The 27,991-nt window shown below is 34.9% G+C and overlaps 1 long non-coding RNA gene and 1 pseudogene across 1 annotated transcript in view; one reads left to right on the top strand and one right to left on the bottom strand.

Moving 5' to 3' along the window:
• The window catches only part of LOC147584046 (uncharacterized), a 255,389-nt gene extending 253,564 nt beyond the window's left edge, over nt 1–1,825 (bottom strand). The window contains exon 1 of the long non-coding RNA XR_015255122.1: nt 1,691–1,825. This is a non-coding gene — a long non-coding RNA (uncharacterized LOC147584046). The remainder of the gene's footprint in view (nt 1–1,690) is intronic.
• Nucleotides 1,826–8,553: 6,728 nt separating this feature from the next.
• LOC112860430 (cell division control protein 42 homolog pseudogene) lies at nt 8,554–9,407 on the top strand (annotated as a pseudogene).
• Nucleotides 9,408–27,991: the final 18,584 nt, after the last annotated feature.

The raw sequence follows: 27,991 nt of genomic DNA, 5'->3' as shown, positions 1-27,991 counted from the left end.
TGGGAAAATAAAAACAAAGACAAATTCCAATTTTTATTCAGGATAATCCTAGTGACAATTTGTTCACTTCTATTTCAAAGATTCCATGGGATTAAACAAGTTGGCTGCTCTAGTTACATATTCCAAACATTTCTTTTAAACGTTATTTTAGGAAGTACATTTACAGATAGTAAGCACCACAGTAAATTAAAGGAAATAAAACCAGTAGTTTAAAATACCTGAAGCTATTTTGTTTGGTTTTGTTTTACTGTTTGTTTCTTCTTTATTATTTCAGATTGTACTTTCAGTCTATTGTAAATGTAGCATTTTTGGCAGCATAGTGATTTTATCTTCTTTTAAGGAATGATTACTTTTCAAACAAAAAAAGAAAAAAAATTACCGTATAGAAGTTTTACTCTCACAACTACCTAAGACTACCTAAGTCACATTTAACTTACTCCATCTTGCCTCTGGATGACTAGAGCGGGTCATACTTTAGAGAAAGGAGGGGTGCTGGTTGAAACAGATGGCTTTGTGTCATCTCTGATTCATGAAAAACCATGGCAACAGGCAAAGAGGGGGTGTTGCTTAGCAACTGGAAACAATGAAGAGATTTCCAAACTGTACTTCCAAAAAGTGCTTTGGAAGAACTTCTGTACTTGGCATAAATGTACACCAAAATTCATTTATGAAACATGCTGAGTACATAATCACAAAGCTGGAAAGCACAATGCTTTGTAAGAGAAAAAATTTCAAGTAAGTGGCTTATCAGATATTTTGTCTAAAACGTATTTCCATATTAATAGCATTTGACAAAATATAGCAAAACTACTAAAACACAAATATTTTATCTTGAGATGTAATAAGAAAAGCTAAGTTAATAGCAAAATCTATTACTATCATGTAATATAATACAATTTGAGATTTAACATAGGATCAGAAATTTATTTAGTTGAGCTGCTGTGTGATGCCACATTTGCAAATGTGCATGATCCAGCCACCCAAAACATTTCGGGGTGTTCTTTCTCAAGTTAGAATAGGCACTGCTGTTACAAACTGTCAGGGACTGTGTCTTGAAAATGATTTTATTAGCATTTCCCCATGTCTTAAAAGTTAATATTGAAAAAATGGCTCATGCAATATTTGTTTATAGTAGTTGTGAAAATAAAGCCAAACTGGGTCTCTAAGATAGATATGTAACTATTTTATTATCGTTTGCTTTATGTGTTCCTGTATTTAAATAATAATTTTAATGGATAAGCATTAATGGTTTGACATCAAAATGTGTGTATACACACACAACTTACGTTTTGTCAAGTGTCTGTCATTATATCAACATTTGTTTTACAATAATTATTTTGTCACCTGCTTCCTATCTTAAAATTCTTTCCATGACTTATAGGCACTTAAAACGCACCAACATTTTGCGAGGCGCTACGGTAAATGTTAAACATATCACAGAGGAAAAATACCCTTCTGTGTTCCTCCTCCACTACCACGCTCACCACTTCCGTGTTCTGGTCACCAAAAGTGAGGAGATTTTTCTCAAACCAAGCAGTTCTGCAACCCCAGCTGGGTGTCCTACAGCAGTTTAACTCAATTCTGATACAATAGTTCTCTCGCATCCGTGGAAAAATGTTCCCAAGACCCAATTTAAAATGACATGAAGACTAAGAAAGGTTAACCACAGGGACATCAGCTCAAAACTCACCTCTGTGCGGTCTTCTGCAAGTTATGAAATCTCTCTGCTCCTCAGTTTCAGTTTAAAATACGCCTACGAGTACTAACTCGTAATAAAACAAGACCATTAGCCTGACGTAGCTCTAATACCCGGCGGCTGAGGTAAACAAACCAAATGAAACCGCAAAAGCTTCAAAGTTATCAGAGCGAAACCTAAGGACAACCAATCACAAGCCGCTATCTAGGCTATAGCCAATCAATGAGGCCCTTGCTTTGCTTCCGCCTTCTCTCCCCATTACTGGCTCCACTTGCTGGAACATTCCTCGCTTCTCGTGGTTTGACGCGTTCTTTATTCAAATTCATAAATGCACAACTAAAAGAATTTATAACATGCCCCACTTTGTCTCTTAACACTACATAAAGCTATTAGGGGTTAGTACACAAAAAGCGCAAATAAATGGACGATGAGAATGGAATGAATTCATACAAAGTTCTCCATGTTGGCATATGTGTTGTGTTTGTTGCTTTTTTACGTTGTGTATTTGTATTCTTATTGTGTACACTTTCTATATAAGGGGCTCTTCTGGGATTTAGAAGCAGTTGTGATTAGCACTATAAACTATCAGTTTAATTCAATACATACTAGTTTAACAATAGAATAGGAAATGTTTAGCATTAAAACCATTTTAACGCTTAGTTTAAGATTTTCTTCTTGTGTGTAATACATGATTCATTTAAAGTAAAGGTCTATATTTTTCTTCTTAGCTCATTTTCTTTATTATGTTCCATTATGCTATGCATTTCAACCGTATTTTCCCTTCTCTGTATCCCCCATAATATCCCCATAATAACTCCTTAAGTTATCCTATTTGTACACCTAAGAAGTGGCAGAAGCTGGATTCATACCTGTATCAGTTTTCTATTATCACAAACTCAAAGGATTAAAGCAATACCCATTTATTGGTCTTATAACTAGGTCAGGATTGGATCAGCTGGACTGAGTTCTCTTATGTTTTCACAGTCTGAAATCAGTGAATTGGCAGTTCCAGGTGCTTGCTTAGAGTCTCAGGAGAAGAATCTGCTTCCACACTTACCTAGATTGTCAACAGAATCCAGTTGTTTGTGGCTATAAATCTGGGGTACCGTTTTGTTTTGTTTTGTTTTGTTTTGTTTTGTTTTGTTTTGTTTTGTTTTGTCAGCTCTCTGCCGGGAGGCCATTCTCCACCCCTAGAGGCTGGCCTGTGTTCCTTCTCCCAAGGCCCTCTGCACCTGCAAAGGCAGCAGGGAAGCGCCCTTCTCATACCCACAATCTCTCTCCTTTTCATTCTGTAACTAAACAAAAGAAACTCTGTTTTTAAAGAGCTTTGTCATTTGATTAGGCTGACCAAAATAATCTCACTATTTTAAGGTTAACTGATTAACAATGTTTATTACATCTGCAAAATTACTTGTGCCAGGTAATGTAACATAATCATGGAGTAACATCTAGTCATATTCATAAATTCTGTCCACAGATAAAGGAGCGATGATACAAGGAAAGGGCCATTGAGGGTTATTTTTAGAATTCTTCTATCCCAGCACCCAAGTCCATGACATCAGAGACCATTTCTTAAAAACTTGTAATAATGTGGAACCATATTCAAGGTGGTCCTAATAGCTGTTTGAATCCATAGGCGTTACAGGAATCTATTACATTGAATATACAACTGGATTAAAATAGAATTACCCCTAACTTCACAGGTTTATTTTGCTACAAATATCATTTTTTTTTTTTTAATGCTTTGAGAATGCTGTCAAGATGTCAAAATAAGTTGGGTTTTTTGGCTCCAGGTTTAAGATACAAATACGTCATTGGACAATTAATGGAATAAAAGTATAGTCTAGGTGGCAAGAAACTGTCATTAGTCTCACAGAGCTCTCTTTTTCTGAGTTGTAAAAAATTTATTCTATCATAAAAACAATATATAATTATGTACTGTGTTGGACATAAACAATGAACCCACTTTATTCTCTTAATTTCATATGCTAAATAAGATGTTTTTATTATTAAAGGAAAATTAATTTTTCATCATTTCTCATCTTTCAAGTAATTATATCTTTTATTATGGTGTCTTTCAAATATTAATCAGAATTGACATCTGAAAAAACATTACTGAAACTTACACCCTAAAATTAGTAACACTGATTATAATTGTGTGGACCGTTTATTATTACTTTTAGTATGTAAGTGTAGGTGAGAAGTATCAGTCTCTATTATGTGCCACCAGTACATAATACAGTGCCTAGAGTACATCAGTTGTCCAACAACAACAACAACAAAGTTGCAAGTAAAAAACAATAAATAAGTGAAATTAGGTTTATTTTTTAAATTAATTAAAATGATTAAAATGATCAAAATGTTGAATGCAGGTGTATATAATTTTTAGAATAAACTATAGGCTGGTTTAAACGTTATCTTCAGAACAATTTTTCCCAGCTAAATCTGAAACATAATTAACAGCACTATTGCTTATTTTATCATCTTATTTTAACATTTTGCTGTGTATTTGCCATATTGTTATTGTACATAAAATCTAATTCAAGCTCTATTGTCTATTAAATATTGTTCAAATTATGCTGATGTATCTGTGAAATAATCAGAGATACATATTGGCTATGTGTATTAAGGATCAATATATAGACTTTGTATTTTTCTTGTTTTAATTGTTTTTAATTTTTTTTAAATGTTCACTTATTTTTGAGAGAGAGAGAGAGAGAGAGAGCGTGAGTGGGGAAGCAGCAGAGAAAGAGGGAGACACAAAATCCGAAGCAGTCTCTAGCCTCTGAGCCCGATACAGGGCTCAAACCCACAAACCATATCATGACCTGATATGAGCTGAAGTTGGATGCTTAACTGAGCCACCCAAGGACCCCATCTTGTTTTAATTTTTAACCCTATATTTTTATTATTGTTTTAAAAACATTTGTCCACTGGAATTACATGTAATGAACTAGATGCACCTAAAAACAACTAAATCAAAAACTCTGTAGTTGAGGACCAGGTTTTCACAGTGTTTTTGTCTTCTCTCATGACTCTAATACCTGGCGTTGACAACCAATGACCAGTACTCTCAACTGTGATATTTAAGTATCCTTTAGACACAGCAGAAAAAAATGTCACAAAGAAGTTAAAAAGACTAAAGCTCCTTCTAAATAAATGCCAAAACAAACTAACAAACAACTTTTCCTCCTTTCCATCCTTTATTCACTCCACAAGTAGGAACTCTACCTATGGTATGACAGTTACTATGGTAGTTACTGAGAATAAAAAGAAACAAGATTCAAAATATGTTCTCAAGAATTTCACAGTTTGCTAATAATACTTATTAATCATATATCAATCACTTAATATATATGAAAGTTCATATATTTTCTTATTTAAATCATTTAAATCCATTTTCACAATCGGTACGTACACATTTCTGTTGTAAAGATAAGGAAACTGAAACTCTGTTCCTTAAGGTAACACTAAATATATGTGTTCATGCTAGAATTTAATTTAGCCCTATTTGATTCCTGGGAAGGAAGCACATACAATCCAGAACTGGTGCAGGGGAAATTCCTCCCACCCCCCAAAGATAGAAAGCCAATTCATAATTAAGTTCATGCAAGGAAGTTCTAATTCTAGATATAAACATACAGAATATGTAACACCTGCAAAAAGTGATAAACAGAATTATACTTACAAAGAAAATTATAAAACTCATATATTTAAAATTCATAAATTCAATATGGAACCAAGTGCTGTAAAAATAGGAGACTGTGTAAAATGAAAATTTGTTATAAAACAGGAAAAGTCAGAAATCTTGGAAATTGAATAATAAATATTAAAATGACCAAAGCAGCAACAAATCATTAAGATCAAGTGTAAAGACAACACAGTTAATAAAATCATGTTAAACTAGATCATGGTATAGTCCAAAGGAAACAACTAAGGAAAATATGAAAAGAGTTTAGAGCAATAGTGTCAACCCAAAAGCTTCAAAATACTTTTAATTAGAGTTTTAAAAGTACAAATAGTGAGTATGGATGACAAGCAACCTGTAAAGAAATAAAGGTCTCAAGTTTTACATAATAAATGTGATGAGTCTTCAGAATTCGATACTAGTTAAAACAACATCTACAACAACACTAATACAATAATACGTGCAAACAAATTCCAGCAAAAACAAGCATGTAGGCATTGTAATGAAACTTCAGTATGTTAAGGATTAACGGACAACCCTAAGAGTTGAGAGAGAAAGAGTGCATCACATACAACAGTTGGGAATCAGTTTTGTTTGTTGTTAGCAAAAGTTGAATCTTACTATGCTGGGCACCATTTTAAATGAATGGGACATATAAACTATCAGAATAAATATGGCAGATCCCTGCCAATCTTTTAATCTAGGGGAAGGAGAAAGAGTACAATCTATAGAGATAATAAGTACATTATATACATTATACTGTCATGGAAAGTGCTTCTGGATCATGGACTGGGTAAACTGGACAAGATTGTAAGGGTCAGGCGCAAGGCAGAAGTTAGGGTGCTCTGCTTTGAGTAAGTGACATTGAACAAAATCATGAAGGTAGTCAGAAAGATATCTATGCAGATGCCTAGGTGAAGGTTATTCCACGTAGAAGAAGTAGGTGGTATAAAGGCTCACAATAGGAGTTTACCAAGCATAGTTGAAGAGTAAGAGACCAGTAGGCTTGGAGCAAGTATGAGGGGGAAATGATAGGAGATAAGATAAGAAAAGGATCTTGTTTTAGGATCAGGATGGCCTTTTTAGATGACTATAAGTGTTTGTGCTTTTACTCTGAATAAAATAAGGAGTTTGAGGAGGATTCTAGATGCAGGCATGAATGCCATTAGACTTAGATTTTTAAAAGGACCACTCTCAATATTTCATTGAGAACAGATTTTGGGAATTTGGCAAAGATGGAAGTAGAAGACAACTGTAATTGTATACCTGAGGGATTAAAATGACAAACACTGACAAGGTAGCAGGGGACATAGTAGGAAGTGGCTAAATTCTGGGTTTTAAGAAATGAATTAAATAGGTAAGAAAAGATTCAAGGAGAGTTCCAACTTGAAAAACAGAATTGCCATCAAATGGAATAGGAAAGTCTATGACTGTAAAAGATTTGGCACAGAAGATCAGAGCTCTATCTTGGACATGTTAAATTAGAAAAGCAATTATTTGGGTGCCTGGATGGCTCAGTTGTTAAGAATCTAACTTCAGCTCAGGTCATGATCTCACAGTTCTTGAGCTCGTGCCCTGGGTAAGCACAGGCCTAGCTTTGGGTAAAACATGAGCCCCTGATGAGCCCCACTTCTCTCTCTCTCTCTCTCTCTCTCTCTCTCTGCCCCTCATGGGATTTTCCCTCTATCTCTGTTTCTTGCTCACTTGAACTCTCTCCCTCTTTCTCTTTAACTCAAGAGAAAGAAAGAAAGAAAGAAAGAAAGAAAGAAAGAAAGAAAGAAGAGGAAGGAAGAAAGGCAAGCAATTATTTGATACATAAGAGGAGAATTCAGGTAAGAAGTTGAGTGTATGTGTTGAGTTAGGGAGAAAGATTTGTGCTGAAGATACAAATTTGGAAGTTCTGTAAAAACGTGTTTCAGGGGCGCCTGGGTGGCGCAGTCGGTTAAGCGTCCGACTTCAGCCAGGTCACGATCTCGCGGTCCGTGAGTTCGAGCCCCGCGTCAGGCTCTGGGCTGATGGCTCAGAGCCTGGAGCCTGTTTCCGATTCTGTGTCTCCCTCTCTCTCTGCCCCTCCCCCGTTCATGCTCTGTCTCTCTCTGTCCCAAAAATAAAATAAACGTTAAAAAAAAAAAAAAAAAAAACGTGTTTCAGATGTTAAGTGCATATCAGTCACCTGATGTATGGTCTGAGTGTACATAGCTAAGAAAAAAAAAAAAAAAACATCATGAAGTCATAGGATACTCTAAACTTAAGGTATCTGGAAGAAGAGGAATGACCCATAAGGCAGACTTTGAGGAGGCAGCCATGGAAATAGGAGACAAAATAATATGTGTTATCCTAGTGATTAAGTTTATTAAGGAGTGTGTGACTAACTCTGAGGACTATTGCTATTAGGTTAGATATACTGAGAATTGAGAAGTGGCCTTTGGAAATAGCAACATAGGTAACATGACAAAAGCAAGTTAGATTGGTAACTTGGTAAACTTGACAAAAGGGAGTTAGATTGCTTTGTGATGAAAAAGTCTTTAAAGAGATACTAGAAAAGATTAGAGACAATGTATATAGTTTATTCATTTGAGAAGTGCTATTTGAAGGGAGGGAAGCAAAATGTGACAGGTGGGGGTTAGGAAATTCTTCTTCCTCCTTTTCTTCCCCTTCCACCACTTTCCTCCTCTTCCTTCTCTTTTACTTTGGAAGAATAATATTTTATTTTATAGCAGTGTAAATGATTTGATAGAAATAAAAACAGGCTGTATTAGAAATATGGGACATTGCTGAAGCTATATGCTGGAGTAGGCAAAAAGGGAAGCAAATTAATGCCTGAGTTAGGACATTAACTATAAAGAGGATCATGAATGGTTCATATTTAATAACAAGCAGTAAAAGAGATTATATGAGTTAGGAGGTAGGAGATATGCTGATATGCAGAGGAATCTGGAAAAATTCTCGTTCAAGTGCTTCAATTTCCTTAATAAAAGTATGTTTACCAATTTAGACAAAAGACAGTGAAGTTGGTATAAATCACTGGAGGAGAAAAGAAGAATGAAACTAGTTATCTAAGACAACTAGGAAAAATAATGGAATAAAAAATATAGTTAAGATGTCTGGACACATAAAGACACACTCCAGGTTCCAGATTTCGAATTTAAAATGTATTTTTCAGGCTGCCATCGCCCCGGAGGAGAAGCTGAGGTCATCACTGAATTTGAAATATTTAAAGTGGATACAAAACTGTTTCAGCAATGCAGACAATTAGGTGTGCCATTGTGGGCAATGGTGCTGTTGGTAAAACCTGTCTTCTGATATCCTACACAACAAATATTTTCCATTGGAGTATGTACCGACTGTTTTTGACAACTATGCAGTCACAGTTAAGATTAGTGGAGAGCTACATACTCTTGGACTTTTTGATACTGCAGGGAAAGATGATTATGACAGATTACGATTGCTGAGTTATCCACAAACAGATGTATTTCTAGTCTTTCAGTGGTGTCTCCACCCTCATTTGAAAGTGTGAAGGAGAAGTGGGTGCCTGAGATAACTCACCACTGTCCAAAGACTCCTTTCTTGCTTGTTGGGACCCAAATTGATCTCCGAGATGACCCCTGTGCGATTAAGAAACTTGCCAAGAACAAACAGGAGCCTGTCACTCCAGAGACTGCTGAAAAGCTGGCCCGTGACCTGAAGGCGGTCAAGTATGTGGAGTGTTCTGCACTCACACAGCAAGGCCTAAAGAATGTATTTGACGAAGCAATATTGGCTGCCCTGGAGCCTCCAGAACCGAAGAAGACCCGCAGGCGTGTGCTGCCATGAACATCTCCAGAGCCCTTTCCACACAGCTGGTGTCAGCATGGTACCGAAAGCGATGTTAAATCAAACTAAAGATTAAAAATTAAAATTCGATTTTGCAATAATGGCAAATGCCCTGCACCTACCCACATGCACTCGTGTGAGACAAGGCCCATAAGTATGGGCCCCTTCCCCTCCTCAGTACTAGTTGATTTGAGTAACTGTGTATTGTCAGAAGAGGGGTTAGTACTAGTTTTTGTTTTGTCGTTTCAAAAAAAAATTTTTTTTTTTTTTTTTTTTTTTTTTTTTTTTTTTTTTTTGTTTAAAAGCAAGGCATGCTTGTGATGACTCTGTAACAGACTAACTTGGGTTGTTGAACCTGCTCCCGGGGCTCCCTCCACTCTGGAGAATAATCTGGGACATTTAGGGGTTTTGTTTTTGTTTTTGTTCTTTTTGTTTTTGTTTTCTTTTTTTGGGGGGGGTGTGTATGGGTTTTGTTTTTATTTAGTCATGTTTTTAAAATTCAGTAACCATTGGACAGCCCTTAAGGGAAGGAGGATGGACTGACTCTACATTCCACTTCCTAGATCTAGTTTAGAACACTTGTCCCCCACCTGGTGCTCTTAGGAAGGAGTATAGTAAATGCCTCATTTAATAACACACTCCTTTTTGAAAGTTGCCTTTCTCTCCACCCTTGAGTAGGTCTAGTACTTGATGAAACTCATGAAAGCAGGTGGAACCTGTCCTGCCCCTCCTCTTTTCTAGGATGCACTCTATATGTGACTGTGACTTTGAAGGAAATTTGTTTGCCATTTGCTGATTGCTTTTTTAAAGTTAATTTCTAACTTCTTTCACTGAAAAATGAAGAAAAGTATTGCACCTCAATGGATTGAGTATGTAATTAAAAAACATTTTTCCGTCAAAAAAATAAAAAAATAAAAAAAATTTAAAAAATGTATTTTTCAGCATTCCAAGAAGCTGCACTAACAGAGGTTCAGAAAAAGTGTTTCCATGGTGTGATTTTTTTTTTTTTTTCAAGCAAGTGGCATGGAGTGAGAGAGGTAAGGGAGAATGATTATAATGATCAACCATAGAATTTGACCTGGGCAAAGAGAGACAAGATAGTCCCACAGAATCGTGGGAGGGGAAAAAGTTGGTTTTCTCAAAGGACTGGAGATTCAAGGGGTATAGAAAGTTCCTGAGGATTGTGGTATAAGAGCGAATGAGCACTACCTGGCTGAGCCCCTTTACTTCAAAATCCAGTAGGTCATTTTATTCATCAGCATTTACCTAGCTTCATTTCTTTGTGCATGTGGTTGGTGTTAGTAAATTTTTTTTTCCTGAATTGAAAATTAAGACATTACAATATTTGGGGAGTAGGCAAAATGTAATGCATAATAAATTTGCCATATTAACATTCTTTCTTTCACCACTAAGTCACCTGTCTCTCTTTTTTGCAGTTCGATCCCCCTGATTTTTTTCTCTCTCTTTCCTTTCTTTCTCTCTCTCTCAAGAGCGCACATATATTTACAAAGGTATAATTTCAAAGAGAATTTTTCTTGGTCGAAAAATGTCTAACCCATAATTTTGGTATGCCAAATTTTTGGTAATTTAATATAAAGAATTGAATCAAATTTTTAAAAATGTATATCCATGCTTTGATAAGACTGACATTGATTCATCTTTCCTTAAGGTATATAACTGGTTTTCTCATCTCACCTTTTGGTAACTTATCAGGTATTATAAAGCATATAGTTGCTATTAGATTGAGATTAAAATTGACACCTATTCATGTCACAAAATTTTAAGGTATAATATTCACACACATCTTCCAATAGTAGTTTCATTACAGTTGTAAAATTACTAGCCAGAAATTGAAGTGGAGAAATGATGACATCAAGCATGAGATATCCCAGGGAGAGAATTAATGTCAAAATAATTACATGGTTCACAGTCAAGGCTGTATGGTTATTAGCAACTCTAGAGAAGCTAATTAAGTAAGTCAAAAATTGTGTTTAAGCCAGTTAAATCGAAGTGTTTCTATGGCTTCTGAACAAATAGGTAACACCTTAGAGCTGAGAATGCACTCATTAATCAAAGGAACTGAAAATTATATCACCCTGATTAAAACCACATGTAGTAAAAATGCCTATTTAGTCTTCTTTTAAAATAAGATCTTAGCCAAAGCTGAACTGCTACTAACTTTAATTCGATCCTACAATCAGACAAGTTTTTCATTGTGTTATTCTCTCACAAGTATTTTTGATAATTACCTAATTTTCTTTAACACCTCATCCTCTTTTTTTTTTTTTTTATCAATACCTATTTCTAGTTTTTAAATTAGAAAAAAAAAATCACTCTTCTTTAAAATGTAGACTCAACTTCTTGTTTGAAGACTGAAAACACGGGAAAAAAATAGAATGTGCAGTGGGGTATCAAATGTAACAAAAGAGCTAACATGCAAAATGTACTCAGCACTGAAACAAAGGTTATTCTAGTTAGGTTTAAACCAATTTGCCTTTAAGTATTCCAAAGGTTTTTATTTAGAAAAGAAAAACAACAGAAATTGCTGTCCTTACAACGAAGGCAGAATCACACACTTTGGGGAAAGGGGAGGCAGAATTTGAAGGATGCAAAAAGACATCATGGGCATCATAAACGCAGTGTCAGTGTCAGACTTTAAAACTTGCTGTTTGCAGGTCATGAATCTTGCTCCTTTACCGGACTGCCTCGAAGATTGTGATTTATTTTTGGAATATACCACTGCAAAAATTTTAGGAAGGTAATACTCGGGTTCTCATGAAATAAATACAACATGATAAATTAACTTACCAAATATTTACAAGCTTTACATCCCATGATTTTAGTTCATAACCAGAGAGGAGAATACTAGGAATTATACCAGAAATACACTTGTTTTCAATAATATTTCAAATATTTTTTAAGTGAAGTAAATCAAAGTTTAACTTTGTATATTCAAATAAAAATTGGGAGACAATCTGGAGTTATATTTTTATGTTGAATACTATAAAGATAAGATAAATTAGAAGTGGCAGAGGGTATATCTCCTTAAAAGAATATTGTGTGTTAAAGATTTCATGATACTATGGTTCAGTTAGGAAAGCATACCTGAAGAGTAGAAATGGATATTCTGTAATTTTTTTTAATGTTTATTTATTTATTTTTGAGAGAGAAAGAAAGAGATAGAGTGAGAGAGAGAGCTCACGTGCCTGTGTGAGCAGGTCAGGGGCAGAGAAAGAGGGAGAGAGAGAATCCCAAGCAGGCTCCATGCTGTCAGCACCGAGCCCAGTGTGGGGCTCGATCTCATTAACTGTGAGATCATGACCTGAGTGGAAATGAAGAATCAGAAGCTTGACCTACTGAGCCACTCAAATGACCCTTTTCTATAATGTTTTTATTCTTAAAGTAATATTTTGTTGTCAACCTATTTAAATATATTTGTATTTATATTTTAGTGCTATTCCAAATATGAATATTTTCATTTTGCATATGCATAGATTTTGGTGATAAGTAGGTATACTTAAGAATAGTAGCACAAACGGATTTATGGGCAATAGTTAACTTGGATTTTAATGGCCCCTAGGTCCCAGAGATTGTGCTAGCTTCTAGAGGATAGAATATTGCAAAGGATGAGTTTTTTAATCTGGCACATTTTTCTTCTAACCCTGGTGTTTAAAATTATTAGATGTGTGACTTTGAACATATCATGTTAATTTTCTTAATGTCTGTGTTTCATCTGTAAAGTGGGGATAATAACATCTATCTTACTGAGCCACTTTGACAACTGAAGAGAATTTATTTCAAACAAGTGACAATGTACTTGGTATAGAAGGGAATTAAAAAATTCCTAGGGTTGACATATTCACTGCTTCCTTCAATGATTTTCTATCTGAGCAGCCTACTAGAAGCACCTGAAGAGCTTTTAAAATGTTGAAATTGCCATGCCATTCCGCAGGCTAATTAGAACCCCTGTGGGAGGAGCCAAAGCACTCCTATACGTTCAAAACTTCTCAAATGATTATACATTGCAGTCAGATTTGAGGATAACTGATTTAATGCAAAGCAAATTGGTCCTGTTGCTTCACTGCACTAGTCATTTCTTTCTTATGTAAAGGAACGAAAAATAAAATTTCCCTCTACCCTCCTAGGTTCTTGACTGAGACACCTACTTAATAAAAGAAAAATTAACAGGAGAAAAATACATAAAAGTTTAATAACATGTATACCTCCTATATCCGTGGGAGATACCCAGAAAAACTGAGCAACTCTCTGAAATGGCAGAAGCCACCACCTTAAATAACCTCCTCAGCTAAAAAGAAGAGAAGGTGAGGTAACCAGGAAAACCACTGTAAACAAAGGTAGTTGTTATGCAGATTGAGCCCTTGTCATCTCTGAGTTTCTAGAGATTTAGATTGGTCCCTCCCTTACCCCAGAGAGAGATGGACACCTTACAAAAGGGAGATTTTCCTTATAAATGTAAATGTCTTACAAAAGGATCACTTCCACTGGTTCTCAGAGCTTCTCCTGTGTCTGCAGTTTCTGAAAAATAATCAGCCCTAAATATGGCGAAGAGGCATTTTTGGGGTGTTATGTGTCGCTCCCCTTCACTTACATCTGTAACAAATTCAGTGTTAACCACCCTAAACATGGTCAACAAAAACATACACAAAAGATCTTTATAGTTAACAAATGGAGGAAGACAGGCTGCTTGGGGAAAAGGCAGAATAAAATTTTAAAAATGAGAGAAAAGATGAATCCATTGCTTTTCATTGAAAGGAAAAATAATAGTCAAGAGCAGTGACTTTTTTTTTTATTTTAGTTTTTTAATGTTTTATTTAGTTTTGAGAGAGAAGGCAAAGTGTGAGAAGGAGCAGAGAGCACGAGACACAGAATCCAAAGCAGGCTCCAGGCTCTGAGACATCAGCACGCAGCCTAATATGGGCTCGACCCAAAAACCAGGAGATAATGACTTGAGCCTAAGTTGGGCACTCAATGAACTGAGCCCCAAGGACTTAATCTGCATAACAACTATCTTTGTTTACAGTGGTTTTCCTGGTCACCTTCACCTTACCCTTCCCTTTTTATCTGAAGATGTTATTTAAGGTGGTGGCTTGGGCCATTTCAGAGTTGCTCAGTTTTTCTGGGTATCTCCCATGGATATAGGAAGTATACATATTATTAAACTTTTATGTATCTTTCTCCTGTTAATTTTTCTTTTATTAGGTAGGTGTCTCAGTCAAGAACCTAGGAGGGTAGAGGGAAATTTTATTTTTCGTTCCTTTACATAAGAAAGAAATGACTAGCGCAATGAAGCAACAGGACCAATTTGCTTTGCATTATATCAGTGATTTGAAGGAAAATTGAGGCATAATAGTATTAGGGCAAGTCTTTTGTATATTTATATATTTCTGATCAAAATAGGCAAATGCTAAGGCTAAATTTCCTAAGTTGTATCTAATGATGCAAAAAAAAAAAAAAAACCCATGTAATTACGTATGCAAAATGGGTAATTTTGTTTGCAATCGGTAATTTTCTATTGTTTAATTTGAAGGTTAGCTAAAGTACTTTCTCTGCCTGTAGAGTTTAGGTTGCTATTTTTCTCCCCATTTAAGATGTTCTTAAGTTATTCACCTATATTTGCCTTGAAGATTTAAAAACTGATTTTAATTCAATATTTACCTGTTCCAGGTGGATCCAGGTGGATTTTAATAGCCTTTTGAAATGGAAAAGGGCTTGACTACAAATTTTTCATGTATGAATTGTCAAAGAAATTATGAATTACTAAAGACTTTGTAGAGAACAAAGGCAAAAGGAAAGGTAGATAAAATTAAATTTTCTTGTAGCTTGCAGCCCATTGACAAATATATGAGACCTGCAGAGGATGCCTTTTCTTTGGAACTCCAACTATCTTAATGCTAATGATTTGCCTAAAGGCAACCTTGACCCAACCTTAACTTGACCCCAGCGGGGCCTCCAGGATCCTTAAGTCTTCAACATAGGAAAATGCTTCTGGAATCCTTTTGTTGCTACTCTCCCCAACTTAAAACTGTATAACCAATTGCTCCTCACTATCCTCTTTCTGCCCAAGGATCCCATCCCCGTGCTTTAATAAAACCACTCTTTTTTGTACCAAAAATGTCTCAAGAATTCTTTGTTGACCATTCACTCTTGGACCCTAAATCAAATCACATCGAAGACACTGGGACAACTATATGATTTGTACTCATACACAAACAGAAGTAACAGTTTTTAGAAACAGGATATTGTACATCTGCTTTTTGAAATATTCCTGGAAAAAAAATATATATATACACACATACACACAAGATGCCTTTGTTTACTTAGTAATTTGAGGAATAACCCGATTATCTGTTTATTTTAAACTGTAGTAGAAAAACATATTTGTGAATGAAATATTTGTTTATGTATAACATTTACTTTAAGGTTAGTATAGTATTTATATTGCCATATATTTTGCATGTATTTTATTCAAATATCCAACCCTGGAGCACCATTTTTCTTATAATTTCTCTTCTAACATTCTAGTAATATGAAAGAACTAATGCTTATTTAAAGGTAGACCTTCCAGTTCACTGGAGCAGTCATTTATTAAATAGCACCCTGTGGACTTAAAAATAAAACACACCTCTTCCAATTTTTTACTTTCAGGCAAGAATTAGATTCTTCACACAAAAACTGTTGCCCATTAAAGACTTCCAGTTTGCAGATTTTTAAAAATGTATTATAGAATACATATACACATACAGAATAATGCCTGATGTGGAAACAAAGGCAAAAGAAAAAGTTAAATTTCCTTACTGTCTACAGCCCATTAACAATCCTTTAATCAGGCAGAGTGACCTTCCCTTAGGAGCTCAGCTGCCCACATGATGACACTTTGCTAAGGGCAAAAGGCTCTTAGTTTAACATTATCTTAAACCCCCAGGATCCTGTAAGTCTACTTTAACATATAAAAATTTCTTTGGAAACTTCTTTTATCTCTATCCCTCCCAAGATAGATGTTCGCAATCATACTCCAAGTTTATGCCCCACTGATACACATCTGAAGAGTCTCATGACTGAGGTTTTACTAAACACTAATCGATGACATTTTCCTCACAGCAGCTGGTCCCATTAAGGTCCTAGAAACCTAGCTTCCAAAATTCTATAGAGACTTATGTTACCCCTAACCCCCTCCCACTTGAAAGTATATAATCTAGCCACCTGTCACAGCCCCAGGGCAGCTCATTCTGACCATGTGTCCTGTCCCTGTGATTTAATAAAACTACCTTTTGCATGGAACACGTCTCAAGAATTCTTTCTTGGCCATCGGCTCTGAACCCCAACAATTTCCACATCACAGCCCTCATAATATGTCTACATCTTAATTCCTGGAATCTGTGAATATCTTACTTTACACGACAAGAGGAATATTACAGACGTGATTATCGTTAAGGATTTTGGGGTAGGGAGATTATCCTGGGTTATGCAGTTTGACCCAAAGAAATCACAACATTTCTTAAAAATGAAAGTGAGAGACAGAAGAAGAGTCAATGTCAGAATAATGTCATATGATACAGTGACTATTGCTGATTTTGATGATGGGAGATACGAGTCAAGGAATGTGGGTATCCTCTAGAGACTGGAACAGGCAAGTAAACAGATTCCTCCCTAGAGCTTCCAGAGAGAGCATAGACCTGCCAAAAGCTTGATTTGGGTCCAGTAGAAGCTGTTTTCGGTTTCTGACCTACAGAATTGTAAGATAAAAAATTTGTGTAATTTGAAATCGCTTTGATTTGATAGTTTGCTACAGCTGCGATAGGAACATAACACCTGTGTATGTATAGTTGTAGCTATATATACATATAGATGCCAGGTAGTGTCTTGTACACATTTATTTATTTGCATTTATATAGTGTTCTTAAAGAACACTTCTCAATATGGAAGATGAAGCCTGACTTACCATTTTATGATGAAACTTTCAATTGAAGTCTAGGTAAATTTGGAAGCAAAACTCCTAGGAAGCTGGAAGAAGGAACTGCATAACATTGTCATATTGTTTATTTTATTATTATTATTATGTAATCAAGCATCTGCCTGTATGCAGGGAAAATTTTTTGAGCGGAAGCCATGCTATCCTCAAAGTTCGAGCATGGTAGAAGGAAACTGACAGGCCAACTTCCTGATGGGGGTTGAGGGACCAGTAATAGTGACATCCTGAACTGACATTTATTAAGTCCTTTTTGAATAAAAAGAAAAGGGTGTGGATAGATTTCAGAGTGCTTTTAAAAAATAGTATGCTTGAAAGGCTAGATTCTCAGTCAACAAGTTCTAGTTAGTCTTTTGAGAATGGCGAATTAGTAAGAATGTTTTGCCCTTGAATAAGTTAATCAGCTTCTGCCTTCTCATCTGTAAAATAAGAATGGTAACATCAGTCTCAAAGATAATTGTGAATATAAAATAAAATGATTACTCTGGTATATAACACATGACCCAAAATGTTTGATCCTTTTGCTTCTATATCCTGACAGTGCCTACTTCTATATTGAGTAGACACAATAAAAATGATGTATATAGTTAAGAAAAATAAGCCTCAGTTGGCTGACTTTTAAAGGTGTGTAACTGCTTGAGATTTAATACAATATTCTAAGAGAGTTGAGCATAAGTGATGGGAAGTATTTCAAGTTGAATTCTATCTTTCATTTCAGGAAGTTAGCCGTTCATCTTACCTTCACCTAAATATACATGTTACTTGAGGAGTATATTTTTTTCCAGAAATGAGGAGCATGAAAAATATCGGATCTACCAAATTGTCAAAGGCTCATTCAGTTTTAAGCTCTATTACACCCCATTTTTCATAATGGGATAAACCCTGAGAACAGATACAACTGGCAATAGAGAAACACAATTTTGTACTTCACATAATGTTTGTGAAAAACAATATTTGAGAAATGCTTAGGACACCCCATATTTTCTACTTAAGAGTCATATCTCAAAAAAAAGCATCCTATCTCTCAGAATAAATATTCAGTTATATAATCTCCAGAATTTATAAAATAATATTTATAGAACACCGATGGAAGCCACCAGGCTTAAATATCTTTTATAGTCCATCTTTATTTCACAATTAGGAAAACTTTCAAGTAAAAAATCTTGGCTTATTCTATAAAGTGACACTGAAAGTCATGTTATGTACTAATTCTGCTATCCATAATTTGTTTATTTACTCATTTATATCTTAGGTTAACCTTTCAATATGTCCTGGAGAACTTCACAATTTGCTATTGTGTTTATATGAGAATAAGAAAAAAATAGAATTAGAATCACTGAGAAAAAAAAATAAGAAAAGAAAAGAAAAAAATAAGAAAATAAATTTATTCATAAATAAATATTTATTAAGGGCCTACCATTTATTATATGCTCATATTAGCTCTTGGCAAACATCATTTGACTAAAATAGACAAAGATCTTTGTCCTCAAGTCCTAAAATTTCAGCAAGGGAAACTGACAGTAAAAAATAAGCATAATTAATAATTTAACTGTGGTGTATTTTTAAAAATTGGAAAAAACTAAAAGAGCAGATAAAGAATATAGGATTTTGTTCTTGTAGACTGACACAATAAAAAAATTAAAAGTACTTATCAACTTATATCCAGAAATGTTTCCACATATATTATCTTTTTTGATCTCCAAAACTCTGCACTAAATATATCCTTATCAATAAGCACGTTTGAGTTAAAAGTTCAAAAACTGAATTAAAATTAAAATAACCTGGCCCAGGACACTCAGTCTGCTATGAACATGTGTTTTTGTTTGTATAACATGACGTTTTGTTACACATTTTGTTGTTGATTTATGTTGGTTATTAGAAGTTTAATATGAAAGAAGGGATAGAAAATGATGGTTTTTGAATACCCTTTTTCTATATCCTTATGTTATGAATCCTACCATCCTGGCAAAGGTATCAAGACTCACATTTCCAAATTCATCTGCAGCTGGAGCAGAGTCCTCTGTCACTCAGATATGCCCACATGAGACTTCTCTCCAGCAGAGAATGGCACGAGTAAAGAAACTCAGGACAGGATTTCCTTTTTTTGCAGATGTGAGCAACGATGGTGTTAACTTTTCTGTTAGGCTGCAACACAAGTTCCTAATGGTTACCAGTTTGCAAAATGTATCTGGTGACAGTAGCTCTGCAGTCTAGTCAGCATGGTTCTTTGATGCTCCATAGAAGCAAAGGTGATCGTTGACCCCCGGGTGAGCTCTTGTTGTGTGGCTCTGAAGAGGCAGGTGGAAGGGAAGCAGAATCTCAATTTATGTGTTCCTCCTGATGAATCTGCAAGTTCCCAAATAATCAAGGATGACTTCTTTTTCCACTTACATGGGATGCTTTTGGTTATTTAAGAAAGAGGAAGAAAACTTCTGACTCTCTTTCCCTTGTATGAAAGTGGTCCTTTTCCTCCCCCACCCCCCTTAAGGATCCCCACTTGAGGACACGAGTGAGGGAATCTGAATTTATTGTATCTAATCCCATCTCCCAAATCTATCACTGTCCACTTTACACCTGCCTCTTACCATCATATGTATCTCTCTCACCTTCCCTTGTTTCCACCAAGGTACCCACCCTGCTCACCAGTTTCTTCAGCCACCTTTGTTCAGTTCTCCAAGAAAGGAAGAGGAAATAGACATTTTACCACTCAATATGCTTCTCACCAGATTCAAGATTATTTTTTAGGACTTTATGGTGTGGCTTCTTCTGTATGAGGTGCTTTTAGGATCCTTAATGTGCTGGTTCTGCTTTGTGTCATCTTTCTTTCAGTCACCAGGCTTTGAGTTACATTCCACAGAAATGAGCCCCATTTCTTCCGTAGTTGTTCATGGTGAACTGGTTTTGTGATATTCTGCTTTTTATTTTATGTTATTCAACAAATAATTTAACAATGTTTGCTATGTGCCAAAGCTGTTTTCTTTCCGAGGACCTTATCGATATCAACTTATTAAAAATTTATGCAAGTATGATGAGGTAGGTAATATTTTATTTCATTTTGCAAATATCTAGATTGAGATGGAAAAAGGTTAGGTAACTTATCAAAGTCCCTCAGGCAGTACATGGAGAAGCCATAGTCAAAAGCAGAGTGTGACCCAGGGTCTACATTGTTCTTAACTATGTTGCCATTTCCCTCCTTTATCTCATTAGCAATCAGCAAGAAGGAAATAATAATTTAGGTTCATTCTATCTTTACTGCAAAAATTATGTGTATTTTATTTTCCCATATTGATCTTTATCACTTAGGAAATATAAAAATGTTCTGTAATTCTCCATTTTATTCTTTTCTTTGTCCCAGATGTACCTTTTCCCCAGATATAGTAATTATTCTCAAAAGTCATATTCAATCCTAAAGAGTTATATGATTCTCACCTGCTCTGAGTCCATGTCTTGTAACACAGGCTTATCCCAAACTCTAATAAGAACCTGTACAAACTGATTGAAATAAAGCACCTTTATTTCTTAAGAAATAAGAAATAAGCACCTTTATAGCTCTTAAGACAAATGCCTATTTATTGGGGAAGAGTGCATTAATGCATAAATAGTGCCACTTACCACTCAAGTAATGGATTTTTTTAGTGTGGTCATTTTCTTTGACACAGATTAATCTAGTTCAAACTCCATCTTGGTTATTTATGTAGGGAAGTTAGGATGCTATGGAGAATTAAGAGCCAAGATGTGTTTTAAAATATCCTCTAAATAAGGAAGATATTCACTTGAAGCAGCTCAGATCTGTACACAGGATTTAATCTTACACGAAATTTTCATCCCATGTTAGCACGTTCTTTTCCCAGTCCAACTTCCAAATTTATTATTTTGCTGGCGGAGACTGATTCCCCATTGGCTCATACGACCTCAGTTTGCCACACTAACAGAACAGCGCACTCAGTTTTAATATAAAACTATAATATGTTTCCAGTATAGTATGTGCTATAGTTATGTAATACCAATGTAATACTAATAATTATATTCTAATAGAAGAGTATATTGTATATTATTAGAACATATAATTATATATGCCATTATAATTTATATAATTTTAATTTCTAGTATAAACCAAGGTAGGAACCCTCTCTAAAGGAAATTAGCATTCCCTGAATTGTATGGGTCACTTTTTTTTTTTTTTTTTTTTGCTAACTGGTGTTTATCAAAGTGAGGCTCCTGACTTTTCACAGAAACTGGGAGGAGATAAGGCTCTGTATCTTGAAGATTACATTTCAGACGGATAGTTAGTAGGTCCTTACAAAAACAAATACAGAAACAAAAAAACAGTCCTGAATTGTAAAACTGGCAAACCTCTGGGAGAAGATTTACATTTCAGAGAAGCAGAGAAAAAAATTACAATGGAGACATTGTGTGTGTTTTTGTTGTTTTGTTTTGTTTTTCATTTTTGTTTGTTTTGTTTCTAAGTAAGTAAGATAAGGGAGGGCAGGGGTCTGTAACCTGGAGGAAATTTGTCTACAATTCAGTCAAGCTTAGGGCACTGTTAAGGCCATTTTACTCAATATATGTGAAAAGCCAGCAAGGCACTTACCTCTCTTCACACAGCAAACCTAGGCACCTCAGGGTGAGGAATGAACATCTGGGAGAAAGAACAGAGGCACTTGAGCTCCGTGTCAAACACAGACTGGTTCTTAGTACATCATGGCTAATTGCTCCAGCAACCCTCTGTCTTGGCTTCTCTTTCACTGCCCATCCCCTGAGTCCTCTGAGGAAGCCTGAGAAGTCTATAACAAGAAATAAATAAATAGATCATTAAAATAGCTGTGAGATAATGAGTGCTTAGAGCAATTCCAAATTGTTGTCACTGTAACAGAGTGAAATAAAAGCCAGGAAGAAAAAGGGTTTGCTCCAGTTCAGTGGGAACAGAAGGCAGCAGCGTTAGAGGAGCAGAGTGCTGGACAATGAGAAAGGTCAAGGATACGATGGAACAGGAAGCCACAATGACGATGACAAACATCTGAGCAGTAAGCCAAGTAGATTCTTTCTGGAGCAGAGAAGACGAAAAACAAAGCTAATATAGAACTTAACTGGCATGTCAGTGGATTGAAGCCACAGCCATCTCAGAATTTGAGGTTGATCCACATTTGTAACAAATACTTAATGGTGGTCCTTAAAACCTTAGACAATTCCTTAGCTAGTTCTTGAATCACCCTGCTACTACCCTTATTACACCAGACTAGCTAAAGCCAAAGAAATCTGTTACATATATGACTATTCATCATAGATCAGAGATGTTGAAGACTGATCATCTTTTTACTAATACTGTTTTATGTGTTTCACAAAGAATACACACATATGTGTGTGTGTGTATATATACATATACATATACATATACATATACATATATATGTATATATATACATATACATACATATATACATGTATATACATACATACACACACACACACACACACACACACACACACAATCTTGAGATAGTCAAATAAACTACCCTGATCATGACAGTCTTTGAATGTCTTAGGAACAGAAACATTAAATTGCATGTATTTTAAGCCACAATGAAAAGATCAGGATATGCGTAATGCTAAACTGCATGATATTCCCAATAAATCTTGGCTTTTAGGAGAAGTAATTACTAATGCTCTTCTGAACTTTTGGTACTTGCTATTAACCCAGTAGGAAACTTTAAATTGTAACTTACCCTGAAGTCAACCACTCACAGAAATGAATGCAGTCCTCCTTCTAATAGAAATAATAACATTCTTCTACTCCTTTTGAACTCAAGGGGCTGAGCATTGCATATAAATAGCATGTGTATTGTTTTCATTTAAGTATTCTTTTTTTGCTATATTATTTCATTTAAACCATTGTAAAGTAAAAGAAAAAAGTAGTGGGCATACTGTTTTCATTTTAATTGTTATTTTGTACAAGAACTAAAGGTAGACTAAGTATGATAAGGATCAGCAAAATAGGCATTTGTAAGTTTTTTGTCTAGAACATTTACAAAAGAAACATAAAACTGTGTCTATTCTAAAATAGGACCCACTGGCTAGTCACTGCATCTTCTCACTAGTATCATTTTTCATAGTTTGATGATTAAATACTTTACAGAAGCACAACCATACCAGTCACACTTTTTAGGGGGCGATTTCAAGTACACATTTATATCACTTTCTGACTGGATACTTAGGAGAACACTGAAAAGCTATAATTTGGGGAAAACTGCACTTAGGATTTCAGAAAATAACCAATGATTTCTGATTTAAGAAAAAAATCTTATAAAATCTCACTGAGTGTTGTGTCCACACACATGCACAAGTCTGAATGATTGTACTTCTGCATCTCAAACCAACATCTTCCAAAGAACATTGTTACGTGTCTTATTACTTTATTTGTGAAGTAGCTAACATTGACTATATTCTCTGGCATAGTCTCAAATTAATTTTTGGCGTGGGCTCATAGGAGGAGATTGATGGTTGAATGAGGAACTGAGTATCCTTACAGGGAAGAATCAAAGGATCAAGGCTCAGATAAGTTGTCTGTTTCATAATTTGAAAATTGTAATGTAGGATTTAGCACTGGAAAGAATGTTGCACTTAGGCAGCTTATATGAAATAAATAGACCCAAGGGAATTTTTATTTGCCTCAATATCTCATTTTCCAACCCTTTATTTGTTCATAGGGATGCACAGGGACAGCAGAAAACTTCTCAAAGAGTTTTGTATTTAAAGTTAGTGTCAGTTTCTGATATAGGTATGATACTATTCATGATACAATTTGTCTTCTATACTCAAATGGGAGACGTTTCACTGAAAGCATATACTATGTCATAAAAAGGAAAAATCTTACATGGAAATGCCAATTTCTTCTCTTTTCTCCCATCCTTATTTAATCAATACTGTGAAATATGTTTTACAGCAACTCTGGGAAAACATCCCCATGTTTCATAGGTACTTGTAAGGAAGTAATAAATTTGCTTAGTGCAATATAAGACATCCTGCGAGAGCTCAATAAGTACTTGTTGACTTTCTGACTAAAATAAAATATACCTTTCTCATGAGAATGCAAGTGTTAAGCAGGTATTGAAAACATTCTAATTGAAATAATTTTAAAAATGTTTTGAATTGGTGGAATTCTACTTTATAGGCAGAAACCTTCATCAAAGTCTTATAGCAGTAAAATTAAGAAACATAAAACATATCAAAAAGACTATACTACATTAGTGGCAGTAGAATAGAGTAGGTTTTACTCCAATAATTGTATTATTAAGAAAAGACTAGTTTTTGAATTAACAGTCTATTATTGTGTAAGTGGGATATGGGATTGACTTGAACATTTTTATTCCTACTTATGTGATTTTCACCACCTATTTTATAATTAAAACTTATGTTGCAAATAAGATGCCAAAAAATTGCAACATTATAAACTGTTAACACAATTCTGAATCATCAAATGAAAGGAGAAGAGTATATGCAAAGCTATTAAATAGTGAAGCATATGTAGTAAGCAGTGAATGAATATTAGTACTTTTGAAAATGTAAGTCAACGTTATTGAGGTATAATTTACATGTAAAAAACCACAACCATTTTAAGTGTGCCTTTATAACGAGTTTTGATAACTGCATATACTATGGTTTTCACCACCCATAATTAAAATACAGAGCATTTTTATAACTTCTTTTTTTTTTTAATTTTTTTTTCAACGTTTATTTATTTTTGGGACAGAGAGAGACAGAGCATGAACGGGGGAGGGGCAGAGAGAGAGGGAGACACAGAATCGGAAACAGGCTCCAGGCTCTGAGCCATCAGCCCAGAGCCCGACGCGGGGCTCGAACTCACGGACCGCGAGATCGTGACCTGGCTGAAGTCGGACGCTTAACCGACTGCGCCACCCAGGCGCCCTATAACTTCTAAAAGTGTCCTCATGCTCTTTTCCCTTAGTTCCAAGTAATGGCTGATATGCCTTCTGACACCGTAGGTTAATTTCCAGTTCTACAATGTCATATAAATGTAATTGAACAAAACATGGTTTTGTGCCTGGCTTATTTTGCCCAACATAATATGATCATAAATGCTTTCAAATTTATTGGCAGCTCACTACTTTCTATTGCTGATTAGTATTTCAATATATTGGATTTATTGCAATTTGTCCATTAGCTCATTGATTGGTGCTTGGGTCATTACCAGGTTTGGCTACTGTGGACAAAGTTGCTATGAACTTTCATGTGAGTCTTTGTGTGCCTCTATGTTTTATTTAGTTTGGATAAATATGTGTGAGTTAAATTGCTAGGTCATGTAGTAATTTTATGTTTGATTGTACACATTTTTTTTTTTTTTTTGCATTTTCAAATTCTTATATGACATGAGTTTTATTAGAGTTTTTGATATAGGCCTTACCAAATATAATTTGGCATCAATAGCTAAGAATTAAACATTGTGTTTAGGCTCATTTTAAACACTTAATATTTTGTGTTTCTGGGATTTGGAAATAATAACAGAATATGGGGCTCTTAGGTATGACTAAGTGGAGGAAGGATTGTCTTCCTTGTAATATGGAATGAAAAAATTACTGCTATATTTCTTGTCACTCAGAGGACATTCAAAGGCTTTTCTGGAATACCTTACACTAGAATAATTAAGGGGAACAGATCTGTGTTTACTTAATTTTAAGTGTTTATGAGTAGTGCAGAAGCATATGACATTTAATGCAGTTGAGGAGGTCTTCTACTCTGAACATTCAAATTTGCCATTGAGGGCTCTAACATTTTGTTATCAATGCATCTGCTGTGAAGCCAAGAGGTTATCAGTGGGACACTAAATTTGATCAACACATTACCGAAATGAAAATGGGAGATGAGCTAAAATATTAAAGACATATTTTTCTTCACCACAATGAGCTTTTCATCAAGCTATGGAGGGTGGAATAGATGGTTAACACCAGAATACTCATATCACCACTGGGCACACATATAACACACACTGGGCAACACACTTATTTGTAACAATTGTTTAAAATTCTATGGAAAGAATTTGTAGAGTTTACAGCATCTTAACTTTTTTTTAAAGGTTATTTATTTTGAGAGAGGGGAGAAAGTGAGAGAGAGAGAGAGAGAGAGAGAGAGAGAGAATTCCAAGCAGCCTCCTTGCTGTCAGCACAGAGCCCAATGCAGGGCTTGATCTTATGAACTGTGAGATCATGACCTGAGCCAAGATCAACATTGGCAGCTTGACCAACTGAGCCACGCAAGCACCACAAAGCATCTTAACTTTAAAAAATAATGTCTTTAATTTAAAAAGGAAAAACATGTCAACTGTTATGGTTAGGTAAGTGAATCTAAAAATTGTATTTAGTATGTTGGTGCCATGTCTGGGTACATAAACTAAGCATTTTTATTTTTATTTATTTATTTTTTAAATGTTTATTTATTTTTGAGACAAAGAGAGATACAGCATGAATGGGGGAGGGTCAGAGAGAGAGGGAGACACAGAATCTGAGGCAGGCTCCAGGCTCTGAGCTGTCAGCACAGAGCCCGACGTGAGGATCAAACTCACAGAACGTGAGATCATGACCTAAATGAAGTCGGATGCTTAACTGATGGAGCCACTCAGGCGCCCCAAACTAAGCATTTTTAAAAGAAATAATGTTCTCAACACAAGGTCAATTCTAATTTGGATATCTTACTCTCAGTACAATTATATAGTTGATTTTAGGTAATAATGATTAATCTTAAAATTTTCATATGTATGTTTAGATTGATGTTAATTTTATACTCTACTTAAAGCTATATTTGAATTGTAAGATGGAAAAGGGTCATATTTGTTTATCTAGTACCAAAAATGAACAAAAAATGTTGGATTAATTAAAACTATATAAAACATATCCTATAAAATATAGTTCAAAATATTCAAGCATAACATGATAATATTAACAGGAAGACTTCCAGCAAAAACAGTTAATTAGCACTGAATCATGATGTTACTATCTTTGTGTGTGTTTCTTTAGTTGTGAACTGTCAATAGGCTATATGTAAATGATGAATAAAGTGTGATAGCCCTGACACATTTTTAGCTTAATCAAGGATGCAACTGGTCTTATCTTTATCATTAATGAAGCAGTAGGAAAATGTTTTCAACTATATTATAAAATATTGCTGTTAATTCATTATTGATAAACGTTATATTTATGAGTCATTTAAAGTCTAGGTTATACCATACAACAGGGAATTTTGAGGCATTAGCTAGAACTATTTTCATTTAATTTTAAAGTGTACCCATATATTAATTTAAATGAATGAGAATTGCCAATTTTGAAAATGTTGAGTGAAGCACATTTTTAAATTTTACCTACTGCTTTATTTCTGGTAGAAACCAATATTAATAATGCCTATTTGATGTAAATTTTTTTATGTAAAAAAAGTGGTTTTATTAAAACACAGGGACAGGATCCACTGGGCAGAAAGAGCTATCTGATACGTAATTATTTAAACAGTAAAATATTAAGAACCATAAGCAAAGTACATAAATATAAGATATTAATGATTTTTCCTATTTGTCTTCTATGTTTTTTTCTCTGTCTGGTAATTAGCCTAAGTTTAGATCCAAAATATATAAAATATTTTTGGGCATTTTGCAATATCTCAGTTACCTAGTTCACTTTATTCTATTATATCTTCATAAAAGCAGGGCCAATGTTTTCTTTTACTGTAAGAGTAGTTTAACATGCACACTCACTTGACTCTCATAAAACATACAAACAAAGAGTTTAAAATATATTTGATTATAATA

This window comes from Puma concolor, chromosome A1 (assembly GCF_028749965.1).
Source record: "Puma concolor isolate L17-30 chromosome A1, mPumCon1.1.hap2, whole genome shotgun sequence".
NCBI lineage: Eukaryota > Metazoa > Chordata > Mammalia > Carnivora > Felidae > Puma > Puma concolor.
This window is presented reverse-complemented; position numbering and strand designations above follow the sequence as displayed.